This window comes from Mus caroli, unplaced genomic scaffold, assembly GCF_978045245.1.
Source record: "Mus caroli unplaced genomic scaffold, Mus_caroli_1 scaffold_10, whole genome shotgun sequence".
In the NCBI taxonomy this organism is placed as follows: Eukaryota; Metazoa; Chordata; class Mammalia; order Rodentia; family Muridae; genus Mus; species Mus caroli.
Genome location: NW_028227265.1, coordinates 64,940,851 through 64,961,518, shown reverse-complemented (window position 1 = coordinate 64,961,518; position 20,668 = coordinate 64,940,851). Strand labels below are relative to the sequence as shown.

The window sequence follows — 20,668 nt, the reverse complement described above, 5'->3', positions numbered from 1 at the left end:
TCTTGCTGTAAAACAAGTCTTTTATCCTATTATCCCTTCTGGAAATTGCTGTACTTTTGTCTCATTGACATTAGTGCTGCCTCCATACGTTCTCACTACAAAGGAGAAAATGTAAACATTGATAATCCTAGCGCTCAGGAGCTGAAACAGGAGGATCACATGTTTGAGATCGGCCTGAGTAACAACAGTCTTACCTGGAAACAAATATTGAAAAAGCCTCTAAAGCTCCATGTGCCTTGCTTTGGTTTGTTTGTTTATATTGCTTTTGTTTTTGAGACAGGGTCATGCTGTCTGCCCACACTGAGCCTCTGAGCCTCTGCCTCTGCCTCTGGCCTCTGCTTCCAGCACACTAGGAACACAGCTGTGTGCCCCCACAATCAAATCTGCCTTCTGTGTCTGCATTAGATTCTTCAAAAGTCTTCCTTTCTGTATATTTAGAATCTCTCAAATGACTAAAAACTAGATTACCACTAAGTTCCTATCCACCTTTCCAAGAGTAGGGCTTTAAAAGTAGCTGTTCGTAAAGGCTTGGAGTTTGATCCCCAGCACCACATAAAACTGGGTGAGGTGGTGCACATCCCTTAGGGAGAAGGAGCAGGAGGGTGAGAGGTTAAAGGCTATCTTAAACTACATGGCGAGTCCAAAGCCAGCCTGCCACCAATTCACCAACAACATGAGACTGGTTCAATGAGACTGGCAAACTCAAGAACCAATTCAGTGTCTAAGATGGGAAGTAGAAAGCAGTATGTACCCTCAGGAGACCTCAAAAGTTGCCTTTAAAACATTAAAATCTTAAAAGGCATGTTCAAGTTGCTCAAAGGGCACTAGTAAGATGTGTCCTCAGATGAAGAACTAAGGATGCCCTTACTCTCAAAGGTGGAGCACCAGCACCTTTAGAACTGTGGGTAACAACTGCCAAATTAAATGCCAAATATAATTGTCAGAATAATTTATCTCCATGGCCTCGCTCTGTAGCAATCATTCTCTACACCGGGGGAAGTAATTCAGAGAGTTCCTTGGGAGCACTGATTGCTTTATTACATTTGTCCTTTTCTCTTCCTGATCTTCCTTCTCTTTCCCTTCTCCTTGACCTTTCTCCTACACCTGCATTCTCTTCCTTCTCCCTTTCCCCCTCCCCCTCTTCCTCCCTCTCCTCCTCCTCTTCCTCCCCATCTTCCTCCTCCTCCTTTTTCTTTCTTTTTGGAACGCCTTCTACTCAGGGATCTGCCCAGCCCACTGAGTGCTGGTGCAAACCTGCAACACCATGCCTGGCTTCATCTCCTTTCTAAATCACACAGTTTTTTTCTAACAGGAATCTTGTAAGTTTTAGAGAGGGCTAATCTTTCTTGTTGTTTTATATCCTTAGAAACAATACTAACTCAAAACGGGTACACAGATACACACATACAATATAATCTTAACCCTTGAAGAACTATTTTCAGGGCTGGTAAAGTTCTTACCTGGTAAGCATCAGGGCTGAGTTCATCCCCCAGAACTCACATCAAAATGCCAAAGCCAGGAATGGCGGTGCACGCTTTGTTTGTTTGTTTGTTTGTTTGTTTGTTTGTTTGTTTTTCAAGACAGGGTTTCTCTGTGTAGCCCTGGCTGTCCTGGAACTCACTCTGTAGACCAGGCTGGTCTCCAACTCAGAAATCTGCCTGCCTTTGCCTCCCAAGTGCCGGGATTAAAGGTGTGTGCCACCACTGCCTGGCATGCTTTTAAGGCCTGCACTCAGGAGGCAGAGACAGGTGGATCTCTGGTCAGCCTGATCTACATAGTAAGTTCCAGGACAATCAGGACTACATAGAGAGATCCTGTCTTAAAAGAGCAAAACAAACAGAAAAAGAATGCCAGGCTCAGCACACTCTCATCATCCCAGAGCGGATGGGAAGGCTGAGACAGGAGGATGCCTGGGACTCAACAGCCAGCTCTCCTGGCCTGTCTATTCTAACTGATTAGCTCCAGGCCAATGAGACAATTTGTCTCACAGAGGAGACAGATGGTGTTCCTAAGGCTGACATGAGGTAGTCTGTTGGCCTCCACGGATTCATGCTCCAGAGCTTCCACACTGACTGTCTCTCCGTCTCTGTCTCTCTCTGTCTCTCTGTCTGTCTGTCTCTCTCTCTCTCTCACACACACACACACACTTTTTTTTAAAGGAAGAGAAATAGCTACTTGACAGCTGCATGTTGTTTTTCATAAGAAATTACGTCTGTCCCCCAAACCCTCTCTACATTAAATATTCAGACAACCTCCTCCCAGCTTTGTATCTCAAAGCTAATGTGAGGCATAAAATCAAAAAAAAAAAAAAAAAAAAAAAAAAAACAGAAAGAAAGATACATAGCAAAGCACCTAAGGGGAAAAAATCAAATAAGACTGTACTTTATAGGAAATTAAATCCACCCATCTTACTGAAAGCTTGGCTGACCCGAACACGGGATTAACCGCAGGCATTTGTTAAGCTCAGCGTGGCCCATCATAGCTCTTTAGGTCTTTTTATAACACCCCAAACTGTTAACATGTGTGCTTATCAGCACACCATATCATAGTAGAAACACATAAAGGTTCATTTAGCAAGAAAGAAGAAACAGATTGTGGAAACACCACCTAAATGAAGCTCACAAACTCTCCAGTGTGGGTTAGAAGGCACCCCCACACACACCCTCCACACCCCGCCACACCCCTCCACCCCCATCAACCACATCCTAGAGGCTTCTGCTTACACAAAGTTCAAAGCAGCTAAAACTATTCTCACAGAAATCATATCTGTGGACTGGGATCGGGTGGGACCTTTATTGGAAAGATGCCCGAGGTTCTGCATGTTCAATGTCATCATGGGTCATAAGTATCTGTACTTATTAAAACTCTGCAAACTACAGCGCTAAACTCTGAATCATGCCTCACTAAGGGAAGGACCATTAGCCCTTAAAATCCACACTAAGATATGAGGAGGTCGCTCAGTGGTATAGCTGCATACAGTAGGCCCCTCATCACCATCAAAAAACAAAACAGAAAGGACACACTGGAGATTAGCCAGAAGTTAATAGGTGGCATTCATAAGCTATACTATCTGATTTATTTTTAATGGAAAATAGTGACCCTGTCTGGTAGAATCCAAAATATAAAAATAAATCAAAACAAAAACATCAAATGTAGTTATGTAACAAAAATTTCACCCTAGTATTCACAAACGTCATTTAAAACACTAATTGGGGTTGGAAAGATGACTCACTTGGTAAAATGCTTACTATGCAAACATGAAGAGCTGAATTCAGATCCACAGCATCCACAATAATGAGCTGGGTATAACCGATGATCTAAGCATTGGGAAGTAGAGGCAGAAAGATCTTAGGGGTTAGCCAGGCAGTCTGGCCAATTGGTGAACACCAGGTTCAATAAGAAACCCTATTCTATAAAAAGCCATAAAGCAAGACCTCACTGTCAACCTTTGACCTCTACACACACCACATGCACATATACTATACACGCACACACACACACACCATACACACACACCCCACACACACACACACACCACCCTCCCCACACACACACCACATACACATCCCCCCCACCCCAGACCACTAACATCATAAATACAGGTTTTCACAATCCAGATTCCAGAATCAAACAGATAAGATTATCTAAAGCATAGGAATTCTCTTGACCTCCCAATGGGTCTAAGACATCAAGATCTGAAAGGTCAGACTAATTTTAAAATGTGTACAGCAATAATGCCAGGCTTTACAAAAATTTGTTCAATCTCAAACTCAATATGCCAGTTCCACCAAGCCTGTTTGGAGAGACAAACTGTGGGTAAAGGCACCTACATTAGTACAAATGTGGCTATACACAGGCTCCACACCTAGACAACAAAAAGCCAGTATCAAAGACCATGAAAGGCTCTGTCTGCTGAGGCTTTTTACTGCTATATTTTCATTATTGTTCAAATGATTATAAGGTTGTTATCATTTTTGCAATTTTGTTATATTGTTTCAATGTCTTTCTTAGTCAGGGTAAAGCCACTTTTGTCCCCTGAGAGAAATGTCTTCTATGTACCACATGAAGCTATTGAAAACATTAGTCTCACAATGATTCAGCCACGTGGACATCTTGAAAGATTGTGTGCTTTAAAGATACAAAGCCACAAGAAAGTTAATTCACAATACCTATCTGGGTCCCAAACACCTAGCATACAGCAAGGCTTAAACCCACTGAGTTCTCTAAGATGTTATTACGCTAAAGCTGCAAGTTCCTCCTACTAGCCCATGACAACAGCCTTTCCAGACCAAACCCAACTTCCCGGGAATGACAGGAAAAAGCATGCTCTAGCTGCACAAACATTCAACCCACATCAAACTTCCTCAGAGTAAGACACAACATCAGAACAAATTAATTATAAATCATTTAAGCTTTTCTGCCTTTGGAGAATACTAAAAGCACATGTGCGCCATCTTGATACAATGGATTACTGAGTACTGGAATGGCAGGTAAGCCATATCAATGACGCACCCTCATTGCAGAGCAGCTGGAACAGCTGAGTGCCGGCAAGCATTAGCTCTGAGGGTTTCTTCCAAGGGATTTTTATGTACGATTTTTTTTTCTTTCAAGTGTTCAATTATGCTTTCTAGGCACATCATCCAACAAGGGATGTATTTTCTGTCACACAGTAAAACAGAACCTAAGGGGAAGACAATAGCCCTCCACACGCTGTGCTGGGAGAAATACTACTTTTTCTCCAGTCATTATGTGCCAAATCAAAGGAATAGGTTGTTATAAATCAAATATACATCCTGGTACAGCAACCACTCAGAGTTTTATCTCAACACTAAGCCAAACTCAAAAACACTGACTGTTTGGAAATACCTCTACAGCAAATTAACAACGAGGACAACAATAAATAAAACAAAAACAATAACTTATTCAGAATAGAAGATGTCAGAAAGGCCATTTTCCACCCGGTGACACAGGCGATGGCAGTGAGCTCCTCATCTTCCTCCGTCTTGTCTTTTATTGATGGCCTTTATTGATTTACTTCTGCTCAACAGTCATGGAGCTTTTTTAATATTTTCGCAAGCTTTAACTAATGCGTTTCACAGTATTGCCGTGATGTGGCAAGACATTACTGGCTTCACTTAATGGCTGAGGAGACAGAAAGGTTAATGCCCTACTCAAATCTATTCTCGAAGCTAATGGTAATTCAGGACTTACGCTGTAAATGATCATATGATAATTAGCCAGGGTCCATTGGCTGATGGAGTTTTCTCGCAGAGAGCCACTCTAAGGGCTTATTATTATTTTCAGAGTTGCTCAACTGTCATTTAAACACACAGCATTATACTCCCTATGAGGCCACTGAGGCCACTAAACAAAACTGCTCAGTAGATGCTCATGTTCACCTAGAACTGAATTTCCACTCCAGTGGTACTTGAGCAACTTCTAAACTTAACCCTACTGTGGAGGAAGGAAGGTCACCCTATTGAGATGACCAAAGGGTCCTGGTAGGGGAGCAGAACTGGAAGGGGACTTTTCAGTAAGCACAAAACATAACCAAGAGTTTGGAGACATGGTTCAATCCTAAGTGCTTGCCTAATATGCTCCCGAGGCTGAGGACTCAATCCCCAGCATAAGTAAGGGGGAGGCCAGCCCATAATCAAGTTTATGGTGTTTTTAATAGTTTAAATCTCCACATTCTTAAATCTCCACAAGGAATATCAGAAAAAACTCAAAACTCCAGGGCCCCCTAGTTGAAAATCACTACCTTAGTGATCCACCATAGCTGGTAGAGTTAGCAATCTATATCCACAAATCCCACATGCACACTCACACATATACACATGCACACTCACACATATACACATGCACACTCACACATATACACATGCACACTCACACATATATACATGCACACTCATACATATACACATACACACAATAAACAATAATACAATAATGCAGTCTGGGATTTTACAAAAAGTTATCAGAAAATACACCCAAAGAACAATGTGTTTATGCAGGGTTAGCAAAACTTCAGTCACAGATACACTACTATTGATTAAAGTTTTCTTCCCATACCCCGGATAAGCCCACACTCCATGTAGGACTTTTACATTACAATTTACAATTCAAAAGTTTCATGGAACATGGAAACTTTCTAGAACCTATTTCCCAATCTACTTAATAGACTTGAGATAGTCTTCAGGTGACTAGAACTTGGTTTCTTATGAACTTACTGAAATTATCTCACTAATTGGTTACCATCCACACATAAAAGACAGCAGTATTGCATGACAGGCAGCTGTTTAATCCCCATCAGTACTTCCTTCCTCCTATACCCAGTTTCCTTGAATCTCATCCTCTCACGCTCTTGTGGGATTATCCATGACATAAGTCACTGCTACTCATCTACCAATGGGTTTTTTAAAACCTAAATCACGATTCTCCTCTACAACACAGCTTCTGACGGGGTTTGAAGGCATACAGATCCAGACAGAGTGAAACACAATCAAATAGCATTTCTAAAGCAGGCCACTGCAACTGGAGATCGCACAATCAAGTCCTCCCTGTTTCTCTCAATTTTCTCTCCATTATCTAAGCTCCTTCTGCAATAATCTGGAAGAATGGCAGAAACATGGGACATGTCTAACTACTCAGCCCAGCCTAGGTGACTCAAACCTGTTGATTCTGCCACATTTTATGGCAATAAGTATAAGCACCATCTCTACACGGAAATGGCTAACTGTGACTAAAGCAAATCACACCACTGTTCTAGCTGGTCACTATGACTGCAAATCTCCAGTGAGCTCTCAACATGGTGTTTCTACTTACTGTCCTTTCCACGATGATGACTTAGCATTGCTAGTCTCTGTCACTTTCCTGTCTTCATCTGGCCTGGTAACCCCCATCTTCATAAACTCGGGCAGGCTGACAGGGCATCTAGCCTTGGATCTAACCACCATCTAAGCCACTAACCTTAAACCTATGAGCATGTCTGCATTCCCTCTGGTTCAATGGTGGAACAACTTTCCCTGTCCCATCCCAGATAATCCGTGTTCTTTGTTTCAGATCTTAAATTTTCTTAGCTTTGTAAGTCCGATCACTCCCTTTCCTCACTTGCTCTCCTGTTTTCACCTCCCTCTGATTCTCTACAGGTCCCTCTGACTGTCACAGAAACTTGCTCCACAGCACTGACATTGAAGAAACACCCTCTCCATTACACGCCTCGTCCCTTCAACCGGCGGCACATTTCTCTTGAATTCCGGAGCAACACACTTTAGCTGAGCAGCCTGTGATCTCCGCAAGCTTCTCAACCCACTCCAATCAAGCTCTCATTCTTAACGCCACATCCAACAAGCTTTTCAGGGTCATTCTAACTAGTATGACCCGTTGTTCACCATCCCTGCCCCCCCCCCCCAGAACATTCTGAGTACAGTAAGCACAAATCAGACAAGACACCAGAGAATCAGCATAAACTGAGACTGTGCAAGCTAAACTGCACAGTAATAACACTCACCCTGAGCATGCTACCCCACTCAACATCAGTTCACTCTCCAAGCTCCTGGCCTGTAACAAACACCCTGTGTCCCTCCTCAAAGAACTCGCTTCACTAAAGCCAGCTAGCATGCACCTAGCTTCCCTCTATACCTGGCTACTCACCTGTTCATACAAACTATAGGATACTCCAGATGGCCGGCTGCTGGTTGTCTTTGATTCTTTTCTGTTCTTCCATCCCCTATGCAGTGACTTACATTGCACCTAGGAGTTCAATATGTGAAATACGGTCCCTTCCCAGCACAGAATCAATCCCTGATCAACATCACTCAACAACACTTCAGCAGTCAAACTGAACATTACCAAAAAATGCACTACTATCTCCAATCTCTACTACCTCAAAATGTACCCCCATCTGATGGTCTGCTCCACTGCCACACTATTCCTAGTAAATCTTTATCACCCTCGAGGCAAACACCAATAGCATTGGCCCTACCTCCAAACATCTCCCAAATCTAACCCTGATTCAGCACTTTGTGTGAAGCCCTCTTCTTTCAGTTGGCCTACCTCAGCAGATATTTAAATGATCTCCTGGGCTGGAGATGGGACTCTTCCCACATGGTGAACTACAACCATCCATAACTCTAGAGTGCGTCCAAACACTCTCTTCTGTCCTCCTTGAGCACCAGGCATGCATGTAGGTCACAGACATACACGCATACAAACACTTAAATACATAAATAAAAATAAATACATTTTAGAAAATAAAAATAAATTACCTCCCAACTTTGACGTAGACACCTACAATCCATGTTCCATGTAACAACTGAAAGAAGGCAGTAATGTCTAACATCCTACAAATGAAACAAGTCCTCCCTCCTCACTAAAGTGGAGTCACTTCATCTGGATCAATTTTCCTTTCCAGTATCATCTTTCTCCACTCTTTCTATAATAAATTCTCCTCAAACAATAATCTCCTTATGTTGGGCATGGTGGTACACACCTTTAGTCCCAACACTCAGAGGCAGATGCCAGCCTGGTTTACACAGTGAATTCTGAAACAGCCAACAGCTATGTAAAAAGACTCTGCCCCCCACCCCAAAAAAACACAAAATAAACAAGTAAACAAAACAAACAAAAAATTAATCACCTTAAACCTACAAGCTCCTTCCCAGCATGCATCGCTGTACCTGATGTTCCTTCTGCTGGAGATAGTCTCTGCCCACACATCTGTGTAACTCCTTACTTCTCTTGACTCTGCTTCCGGTTCAAGTGGAGCCCTCCTCAGAGCTCTGTAGTAATGTAAAAACTACCTGGTTCATCTGAGGGCTTATTGTTTGCCTTGCCCCGCCCCTCTTCTACAACATAAAGGCTTTCCAGACCTTGTCTCCCAGTCTGACAGGGCGGAAATAAAACTGTTCAGCACATAACAAAGAGTCCAAGAATGTTTAATAAATGATCAACTGAAAACTGGGATTCATCAATACAGGAATCAATACAGGAAGTGGAAAAACCAATGTGCAAGGTCAACAGCTCAGACTTCAGAAAGGCAAGCCATGTGCAGGAGACAGTGGGAGTTACCAACCCTAACCCACAGATAACTTGCTCCTCCACAGTCAAATCCTAAAGCCCTCATGTCTTCGAGGAACTGAAGTCCTATTTAGCCAGCAACCAATTCCCCCCAAGATTGCCAAGTTAACTAAAGGCCAGTGTGTACAGTCTGGTCTGTCATGAACGCAGCTGTCCTACACATGAGTGTGCTCCCCTAAGACACTATGGTAGCCTCACATGCTATGTCCCAGATCTTGGGCTTGATTTCCACGCCCCGTATAGGCATAGGCACTTCACAATCCCAAACACACTTGACTTTTCATGGAAATCACCGATCCCTTAACCAAACCTCCTTACAGATAAACTACAATATAGACACTATAGGATTGAAGCCATATTCACACAACAGTACTCCATCAAGGACCAGAAACCACCATCTGCCTGAGGGGTATAATCATGTCACCAAATCCACACTACCTCCTCTCCCATTTCCACATCCACCGTCACTTCTAGCATTACCACCGCCTCCACCTTTACTACCTCCATGTTCACCTCCTCAACCACCACTTCCATTTCTACCATGACAACTAAGGGCGCCACCAGCAGCAGCAGCATCACCACTATCATCATCGTCACCATCATCATAGTCCTTTCTATCACTACCAACACAATCTCCACTATCATCGCCATCAATACCACCTCCTCTACTAACACCATGATCAATATCACCTTCCCTACATCACCAACACTATTAGCAATATCACTCCTCCATCATCACCACTGTCTCCACCACCACTACCATCACCACCACAAACATCACCTCCTCTAGCAACACCATTATCAGTATTACCTCCTCCGCCGCCACAATCATCGCCACTGCCATTTCAATTATCATCCACCACCATCACCACCATCACCTTGATCACCACCATCACCACCCATCAACACATCACCCACCATCTCCACACCACTTTTTCTACCATCATCATTATCACAAGATTCCTAATACTATCATTATCATTACCACAAAACTCATAATACCATGCCGCTTGTAATACGCCATTTAAGTCTGAATTTGCCAGTTACTCCTTATTTTAGCTTTAGACTACATGTTGTCGGAGGTGTAAACACAAGTTCCCTAAGTCAGCGTTCCAACTCCTCCCCTAGTCACTTCTGTCCCGGTTGATCTGGACAAATTTTTTACTAGTCTCCTGTCTACATAAACAAGTCATCCAGCAAGTTTCACAAGCTCTTACAGGGAGAAGAATAGCATTATCCCCCCCAAAACTAAGGCCTAGACAGTGAAGGAAGCTGGCCACAGGACAGTTAAATCCCAGCAAAGGGAATGAAACACTGCTACGTTTGTTCTTTGTTCGTTTTTCATAGCTCCAGGACTGTGTGCTTAGCATATCCATCAATGTCTGCTGAAATGACTGGGGGTTGTGTTCCTGTTTAAAATTTTTAAGATTAAAAAAAAATAACATATGTGTATGGGTGTTTTGTCTGCACATATGCCTGTGCACCATGTGTGGGCAGTGCCCGTGGAGGCCAGAAGAAAGTGTCAGATCCCCCTAGGGCTGGAGTTACAGATGGTTTTAGCTGCCATGTGGGTGTCAGGAACAGAACCCAGTCCTCTGAAGAAACAGGCAGTGCTCCTAACCTCTGAGCCACCTCTCCAGCCTTTAACAATGGGGTCTGAAATGTCCATTTTTAATGACTGTGCATGGAGAAGCATGTCTTTTATTTCTAGCACTCGGAAGGGAGACTCAGGTGGATCTCTAGGAGTTTAAGGACAACAAAGGCTACATAATATGATTCTGTCTCAAAAAAATAACAGTTCATTATTAAAACAAACATCCACCTAATGAGAATTTTATTTCAATGTTTATGCATATAAGAAACTTACAAAACAAAAGCATCCTTACCAAACTTCAAGATCTATTTACCGACTAACCAAGACTTCCGGGGCCCTCAGTACAGCACACCCTGTGTATGGTTAAACACTTCTGTTCCTCCAGCTAAGCTGCACTTTGCCAGCTCATACCTGTTGGGTTTGCTCCCCTGTTTACAACAACTGAAATAACATAACTTAAATATATACATATAATCAAGAGACATGTGAACATAAAAAGCACAGTTTCTACAAAAACCATCTCGACTGACTCAGAGTGACTAGCTCGACATGTGAGGATGAAGAAAGTAATCAAATCAGATGCCCGAGCACAGGAACTGAGTAACTCATGACTGCGCGGAGCTTGTAAACACTCCAGTTCTCACACTGACTACAAGAGATGTGAAGTCAGGAGGAGGCCACACTGAAGGAATAGGAGCGGACTTAACAGGCAGGGGTGAGAACGGAAGTGATCATTTTCATTGTACACATGAGAGGAATTCTCAAGAGTAAAGACAATATTTAAGCTGTAAATATTTAATTACAGTTGGTGCTGTTCCTGCTGTGGCTATGCAGCAAAATGTGAGGTCTCCAATCTGGTGATCACATTAGTTTTTGTTTTGTTTTTTTTTAAAAAGACTAATATTCAATCCTATATCTACACATTTTCCTTGAAATAAAATAAAATCAATGTGTGATCAATGTGTGATCAATGTGAGATCAATGTGTGTTGTAATGTCTTGACTTTAATGGCCTTTTATTGATTTAAGCAACTTACTTAAAATATTTTTAAAATGTTTTTAAAGATTTATTTTCATGTTTGCGTGTTTGCTGGCATGTGTATGTGTGCACCACAGGCCTACCTGGTGCCCACAGGGACCAGAAGAGACTATCAGATGCCCTGGAACTAGAGTTGTGTATATAAACCGTGAGTCGCCTCGATGGTACAGAGAACCAGACAACAGTGTTCTTAAGGCTAAACTATTTCTCTATTCCCTCAGTGTTTCAACTGCCAACAGACCTGGTAGGACATGAGTCCTTCTATCCACCCACCCCCCACTTCTGACCCCTTGTAAAACAAATTTGTAGCACTTCAAATACAATCTACTCTATAGCAGTGAGATAGGCACTTCACGGTGACCTTTCTACAGCACTGAGATCCCGCTGAACGTTAATGTGTTTATTACCAAGAACTGATTTTAAAGCTCTCGTGAAAAACGCTCATTTTGATTTCTGCTCCATTTCTTGAAGAAATCAGATATTCTCATCCCAGACAATTCCTGCTGATGCAACATGTAAGTTTCATGAATTGCTTAAGATTCGTCCATTTGAAGCCATCAGGCAGCTCTTTAAATCCCTCCCCGCAGTGAGAGCATTCCAATATAAATGGAGACTGTAGATGAATGCTCACAGCATCAGTGTGTGAATGAGCACTTGTTTATACCAGCACTATTTATTATCATCCTTTGTTTTTCACACTTCGTTTTTATTTTTGATTTTCACACTTACATTAGGTGAAAAACACCTACTTTTAGCAAGCCAAACAAACCCAAAGCTGAAAAGTCAAAATGTATGGAACAAAATTACAAATTTAACAAAGGAAGAAATGGTGAAAGAACTTGAAATGTTTTAGTCTCCGAAAAATGCTCATACCTGTGTCTGGTAACTTTGGAATATGAGAAATCTTCTTTTCTGTTATGAAGATAGGTTCTTTTCCCTTTGGTGATACCCAGATCTAATCCAGGGTCTTGCACATTCTAGGCAAGAGTTCTACAATGGGATTATATATCCCCAGTCAATATTTGTTTCAATTTATAAAAATATCTTTATAGGGACTAGGGAAATGACTCAATAGGGAAAACATTTACTGCACAAATATAAGGACCTGTTTGATCCCTAGCATCCATGGGAAAAGAAAAAAGGAAGGAGGGAGGGGGGAAGGAGAAAAGAAAAAAAAAAAAAAAAAAAAAAGACCAACAGACAGACCGAAAGGGTGAGTCATCTAGATGTGGGTATAGCATAATCCATGTTTAATTCCAGCACTAGAGAAGCAATGCCAAAATGACCCCTGGGGCTCTCTGGTCAGTAAGCTCCAGGTTCAATGAGAGGCTCTGTCAGCTGCTAAGAATTCTTGATGTGCAAGCATGAGGAGCAGAGTTTAGATCCCAAGGCCCAAGTAGGAAGACAGGAATGCCCCACGTATTTCTCTAACACTAGCACTGAGAAGGGTAGGGGAGTGGATCGCTGGATCCCAGACTAAACAAAAAATGCAAGTTCCAGGTTGCAGGAAGAGACCACGCAAGGTAGAGAGTGATATACAAAGATATTCAATGCCTGCTTCTGGTCTATGTGTACACACTCACACACACACACACACACACACACACACACACACACACGATCCGAAGACAAAGACAACACCAACCAACACTGACGACTGGCGCACACACAGACACAAAGTGTACATATACATGCGTACAGGCACAAATAAAATAAAATCTCTATATGCAGGTTGGTGTAGAGCAAATTATTTTAGCTTTCTGAGCCTATTTTTTTTCAATTGCAAAATAGATTAATGCAAGTATTATGTAACACTGAAACCATCAAATGAGATAAGCATATACAATGTGTAGTACATTACTGAAGATATACCTGATTAAAATTTCTGCACTAATAATCACATATACACAATCATATAGGTTTTTTTTTTAATTTTTTTATTTTTGAGATAGGATCTTACTATGCCCCTCCCCATTGGAATCACATAAGTCATGCCAACAGATCACTTGTGAAACCAACCAGTAATGGTAAACATCAGGTGGGAAGTTGAGGGTGGCTCTCCTCAGTAGAGGAGAGGATACCTGTTTTCCCATCCAGAAGGTGGGAGTGGGTATTGTTTAGGAGCTGGTGACCTTTTTGGTATCTGTGGAGGCAGGCCGAAATTCCCTAGAATGCTAGCCCAGACTCTTCCTCCCTGTTGAGCCTTGCACCCCTAGCACAGCTGCAGCCATTTCGTTCCATGCCCACCAGCCAGTTCATATTGTTACCATAATATGCCTTCCAGACATTGACACAGAAAGATTACTTGGCTCAGAGTAGGTTCGTGCTGACTACACACCCTCTTATATTCTGTATGTTGAGGTTTGTTAAGCTTAAGAAATTCAACAACCAAAAGCTCCACCAAGGACCAATCAGAATAAAGATCAGTTAGAGCTATTTTCTCTAGCTAGCCAAAATTGGTTGAGTCAGAGCTGACCACCCAGCAGCACTTCCTGCACCTGCATGAGTTCATTGTCAGTTCTTTTTTTTCCCTCATAAGCTAGCCCTGAGAAATGTTTGGGGCTTTAGCCTCAGCCCCCAGATTCTGAGCTTCGGCCCTGATCGTTAGTCTTAGGGTGTGCATTCACTAAACCATCCCTGAATGACTGTGATTGGTGTTTATGTGGTTTGTGGGTGACTCCTGAACCCCAACACTTCTTAGATCATTATCTTTATTTTAGCTCCCAGTTAAACTCACATGTTGTTTATGGCCTGCTGACCTCTATGATATCCTAATCAAAACCACATCAGAGTCTACATCTTTTAGCTATAGAGCCCACCTGCATGGTCACATGAACTTTGTACAGGAGTTTCTAAGTTGATGTCACACCTTAAGCTTTTTTGTACACCTGGAACAGGAATGACTGTTGCCTGGAATCTGTTTCCCATGTTGTACTGTGTTTTAACTATGCTGACAGTAAACTTCAAAGAGCATCAGACTCCCTGAAGTCTGATTCAAGCTGACGGAGTCAACCTGAGCAATGATTTCCTTCTCATCTCTTCTTCTGATCACTGTCCACACTGACACCCACAGGGTCCCCCTGACCTCTCAGAAGCCTTGAACTCATGACCCTCCCATTTAGCCTTCCTCGTGGAACAGGTCTTAACCTGTGAGTTGCACATCAAATATCTTGCATATCAGATATTTACATTACAATTCATAATAGTAACAAAATAATCTTATGGCTGGGGGGGTCCGCACATCATTGGGAACTGTATCGAAGGGTCCCAGCAGTTAGGAAGGTTAAGAACTGCTGCACTAGTACAGTAGCCCTGTATCCTATGTAGCCACAGGCATGCACCATGATGCCTGGCTTGCTGAGAGTTCTTAAAGCAGTGAGGAGGGAGCAAAGCCTCCACAGACCTTCTGAAAGTACACAAAAGTTCCTGCATGTCCTCTGCACCTGCCCTTAGAAGCGTGGGGGCTCCGAGGTGTCTGTGACTCACAGATGTTTAAGAGCCACCTAGCAGGCCGCAGGTTTGTTTTCTCTATTCCCTAGATTTATAATATGAACTGTGCTAAAGAACGGATCTCCAAAACCAGACATGTGGTAGCACATTTCAGCTACTTAGAAAGAAGACAGAAACTAAAGCAAGATGTATTTCCCTTTTATTTCGCCTTAAGAACTCAAATATCTGTAAGTTTGTTTAGCTCAAATTATTCACCAACTTTGAAATATAATGAAACAAAACAGACAAACTAAAGTTTTAAAATATCTAACAAAAACAAAAACAAAAAACCCACAGCAATACCAAGCGAGGGAAAAATCAAAATCAAGGAAACTTGAAATAGCTTTATTGCTTATATAATACAGAAGAGATTCTTCCTTCTTTGGAGTGAAATCTTCAAATTACTCATTCCCTCACTCTGACTCAGTTAACAACCTTCACCTCAAATAGCTGTCATAGTGCCTTAAGTGTGTGCAATAAGGAGACAGTGGGGAAGGGAACTCAAGCTAGAAGTCAGGAGAAACTGAGTAAGAAGTCTTGTTCTGTCCCTAGCTGACTGGAAGGCAGCCGACTCTCCTAAAGCAGTGAGAGTCTTCAGTGAAGCTTCACACAATCCGAGACACTAGGCTTCTCCTCACCAGAAGAACACAGTGCTCAGATCAGTCTCACCAAGTAACACTTCCTCCATCAGTGTGACCATCCTGAGGCCACCAGACACCCCCACTGCACTGCCCCTCTCCTTAGAACACACTGGAACAATCAAAACACAGTAAAGACAAGTTTGACACATGTTCATCTATAAAGCCTTATTCCAGAGTTCACTGAAAACTACTGGTTACAAAAAGGAGGCTTGCTTTTCTGAGTTTTATTTCCAAATGTCCTTCCAAAACACGGCCTTCTCCATGGGCTCTAAGGATTTTATAAACCAGCGTACCCCTATGATAAAGAGATACCCCTTCCCCTTTCTGGAATGGAACCAGGCCTCCCAGTGCAACTCCTAAGTGTGCTGTAGCACCTGAGCAATGCACTCAAAAGGCAAGCCACCATGACAAGGGGCTCTCCTCAAAGTCCGCGACTAATGTATTAAGACTGGAATATGACAGTTATTAAAAGGGGCCCTTAGAGGTATCCTCACTCCTAGCAGGCAATGTTCCCACTGTAAGAACTGCTACAAATGACAGGAAGGACTAGACTCATGTTTAGCTCTCAGGCCTGTACATCTTTAGCAGTTTCCCTCCAGGTGGCCATTATGTGTCAAGAGAAATCTGTAATCTATTTACTAGGCATAGAGTATAATGACATCATGCACATCAATAAAGAAAAAGCCCAACAACAACAACACAGGTTCTTTCTTACTGAAAACACCACCTCCAGAGCCCAACAACAGCTTAAGTATACAGAAGAGTCTAAAAGGAGATGACATATTGCGATCTTCTCTCATTTCCTGATATAACACAGTCCTTCATACTAAAATGAGGACTCATGTGAACTTTGGAGGGTGGCTTAGCAGGTCAGGTGGTGGCTATGCAAACATAAAGACTTGGGCTCAAATCTCCAGAACCCACATAAAGCCAGGTATAGTAGTATGCTTTTGTAATCTCTGAGTCCCTACAGCAGAGACAGGAGACTCCCTAGAAATTTGCTGGCCAGTTAACCTTAGATAATGTTGAACCAAATGGAAGGCAAGAAATGATGCTCAAGGCTGTCCTCTGATCTCTATATGTTTACTATGGCATGTATGCTCCCCACACGCAGACAGATACATACATACATACATACATACACACACAGATTGCTAGATAATAGAAACATAGATAGATAGGTAGATAGATGATAGATAGATAGATAGACATATGATAGATACATAGATAGATACATACATACATACACACACAGACTGATAGGTGATAGATAGATGATAGATAGACAGACATATGATAGATACATACATACATGCATAATACATACATACGCAGACTGATAGATGATAGATAGATAGATAGATAGATAGATAGATAGATAGATAGATGATAGACAGACATGATAGATAGATAGATAAGATGATAGATAGACAGACATATGATAGATACATACATACATGCATAATACATACATACGCAGACTGATAGATGATAGATAGATAGATAGATAGATAGATAGATAGATAGATGATAGACAGACATGATAGATAGATAGATAGATGATAGATAGACAGACATATGATAGATACATACATACATGCATAATACATACATACGCAGACTGATAGATGATAGATAGATAGATAGATGATAGATAGATAGATGATAGACAGACATGATAGATAGATAGATAGACAGACAGACATATGATAGATAGATAATAGATAGACAGACATATGATAGATAGATAGATGATAGACAGACATATGATAGATAGATAGATAGATAAACAGACAGACAGACATATGATAGATAGATAGATAGATAGATAGATAGATAGATAGATAGACAGACAGACATATGATAGATAGACAGACAGACAGATAGATAATGTTCAGTAAACATATGATCCAATTACCTTTAGTCACAACTCTAAAATTGTTGGTGGATTTTCCTACCCCATAAATTAAGTTCCAGCAAAGTTAAAAGGAGAGTTAAAAGGGCCCCCAGGAGGCTTAGCATCCTCCAGCTGACATTTCACAGTAAAGAGATAGCATGTGACATGCTACAACAGCAGTTCTTCAGTCTCCACTCGAACATGAGGTAGCACATTTCAGCTTCTCAGAGGTGTAAAACATGAAACTCATATCTTATTTGTACAAGTAGAATATAGAAGCTGTTTCTTAAGCGTTTGGTTCTAGGGGCTGAAGAGATGGCGTCAGTTAAGAGTGCTTGCTTATTCTTCTGAAAACAAAGCTTGGTTCTTCTTTTTTTTTTTAAAAGGTGTCTTTTTAAAATTTTTTATTAGATATTTTCTTTATATACATTTCAAATGCTATCCCGAAAGTTCCCTATACCCTCCCCCTGCCCTGCTCCCCTACCCACCCACTTCTGCTTCTTGGCCCTGGCATTCCCCTGTACTGGGGCATATAAAGTTTGCAAGACCATGGGGCTTCTCTTCCCAGTGATGGCCAACTAGGCCATCTTCTGCTACATATGCAACTAGAGACACGAGCTCTGGGAGTACTGGTTAGTTCATATTGTTGTTCTACCTATAGAGTTGCAGACCCCTTCAGCTCCTTGGGTGCTTTCTCTAGCTTCTCCATTGGGGGCCCTGTGTTCCATCTTATAGATGACTGTGAGCATCCACTTCTGTATTTGCCAGGCACTGGCATAGCCTCATAAGAGACAGCCATATCAGGGTCCCTTCAGCAAAATCTTGCTGGCATATGCAATTGTATCTGGGTTTGGTGGCTGATTATGGGGTGGATCCCCGAATGGGGTAGTCTCTGGATAGTCCATCCTTTCGTCTTAGCTCCAAACTTTGTCTCTGTAACTCCTTTTATGGGTATTTTGTTCCCTATTCTAAGGAGGAATGAAGTATCCACACGTTGGTCTTCCCTCTTCTTGATTTTCTTGTGTTTTGCAAATTGTATCTTGGGTGTTCTATGTTTCTGGGCTAATATCTACTTATCAGTGAGTGCATATCTAATGACTTCTTTTGTGATTAGGTTACCTCACTAAGGATGATATCCTCCAGATACATCCATTTGTCCAAGAATTTTATAAATTCATTGTTTTTAATAGCTGAGTAATACTCCGTTGTGTAAATGTACCACATTTTCTGTATCCATTCCTCTGTTGAGGGGCATCTGGGTTCTTTCCAGCTTCTGGCTATTATAAATAAGGCTGCTATGAACATAGTAGAGCATGTGTTCTTCTTACCAGTTGGAACTTCTTCTGGGTATATGCCCAGGAGAGGAATTGCTGGATCTTCTGGTAGTATTATGTAGTATTTTCTGAGGAACCTTCAGACTGACTTCCAGAGTGGTTGTACAAGCTTGCAATCCCACTAGCAATGGAGGAGTGTTCCTCTTTCTCCACGTCCTTGCCAGCATCTGCTATCACCTGAATTTTTGATCTTAGCCATTCTGACTAGAGTGAGGTGGAATTTCAAGGTTGTTTTGATTTGCATTTCCCTGATGATTAAGGATGTTGAACATTTTTTCAGGTGCTTCTCAACCATTCAGTATTCCTCAGTTGGGAATTCTTTATTTAGCTCTGTACCCTATTTTTTAAGGGGGTTATTTGATTTTCTGGAGTCCAGCTTCTTGAGTTCTTTGTATATATTGGATATTAGTTCCCTATCTGATTTAGGATTGGTAAAGATCCTTTCCCAATCTGTTGGTGGCCTTTTCGTCTTATTGATAGTCTTTTGCCTCACAGAAGCAAAGCTTGGTTCTTGACACCCGTGCTGAGTACCTCACGAGCACCTGGAAGTCCAGCTCCAGGGACCACAAGCACTGGAACATAAACTCGTGGCACAGACTCACACTAACAATGATGATAAATTAAATGTTTTATGAAAAGGCTTTAAGTTCTCTTTGTTTCCCTTAAAACACAGTAACCCTTCTGAAAGGACTATAAATAAATACCATCATTTAAATGTTGACAGGACATCACCACCCAGAATTAAAAGATGCATATATTCTTTGTTCAACCAATTCCACTTTCAGGAGTCCAGCCTGTACAACTCTTGCACACAAAGATTAAGATGCCCATTCACTGCAGCAATCCAGAAAATGGAGCATTATGCATGCCCAGTACCATATGAGACACCACACAAAAGAACAAGCCATTCTGTTCAGTGAGGAAAAAAAAAAAAAAGCAAAGTTTCCGAACAAATATAGAAAAAAAATACTCAAAATTTCAATTCTGTGCGAGCTCATTTACTTGAATCAATGAATGGGTGATGGACTAAAAGGACCTGTCTCAAACAACAGCAGCTATCCTTCTCAGGAAAGAGAAGATGGATGGGGGAGGGGAATCACAGAGAAGGGTCTGCACTAGTCTCTTTTCTGTTGCTGGGAGGAGACAGCATGAGCATGCCAACTGTTATAGAAGAGATCATTTAACTGGGGCTTGCGCACAGGTTCAGCAGTTTAGCCCATTATCTATCATCATGATGGGGATGATGTGAAGGCAGACACAGTGCTGGAGACGTAGCTGAGACCTACATCCTGATCCTCAGGCTGAGAGAATGCCAAGGATACACTTCCTCCAACAAGGCCACACCTCCTAACCCTTCTAATCTTTTCAAACAGTTCCACCCACCTGAGACCAAGCATTCATCTACATGAGCCTATGGGGAGGGACCATTCTCACTCAGCCAAGCAGAGGCTGGTTTAGGAAGAGACTTTCCTTTTTTTTTTGTTTGCCTGCAACATCCTTCTATGCCACCTAACACATTTAAACGTTTATTTAACAAGGGTCTATAAAACATTTGTTCTCTACAGAAAATAAGATGCTACATCAAGTCCGAGTG

General features: G+C 41.8%; 1 protein-coding gene across 2 annotated transcripts in view; it reads right to left on the bottom strand.

The window, feature by feature from the left end:
- The window catches only part of Klhl2 (kelch like family member 2), a 106,696-nt gene that overhangs the window by 48,805 nt on the left and 37,223 nt on the right, over positions 1-20,668 (bottom strand). The window lies entirely within an intron of this gene.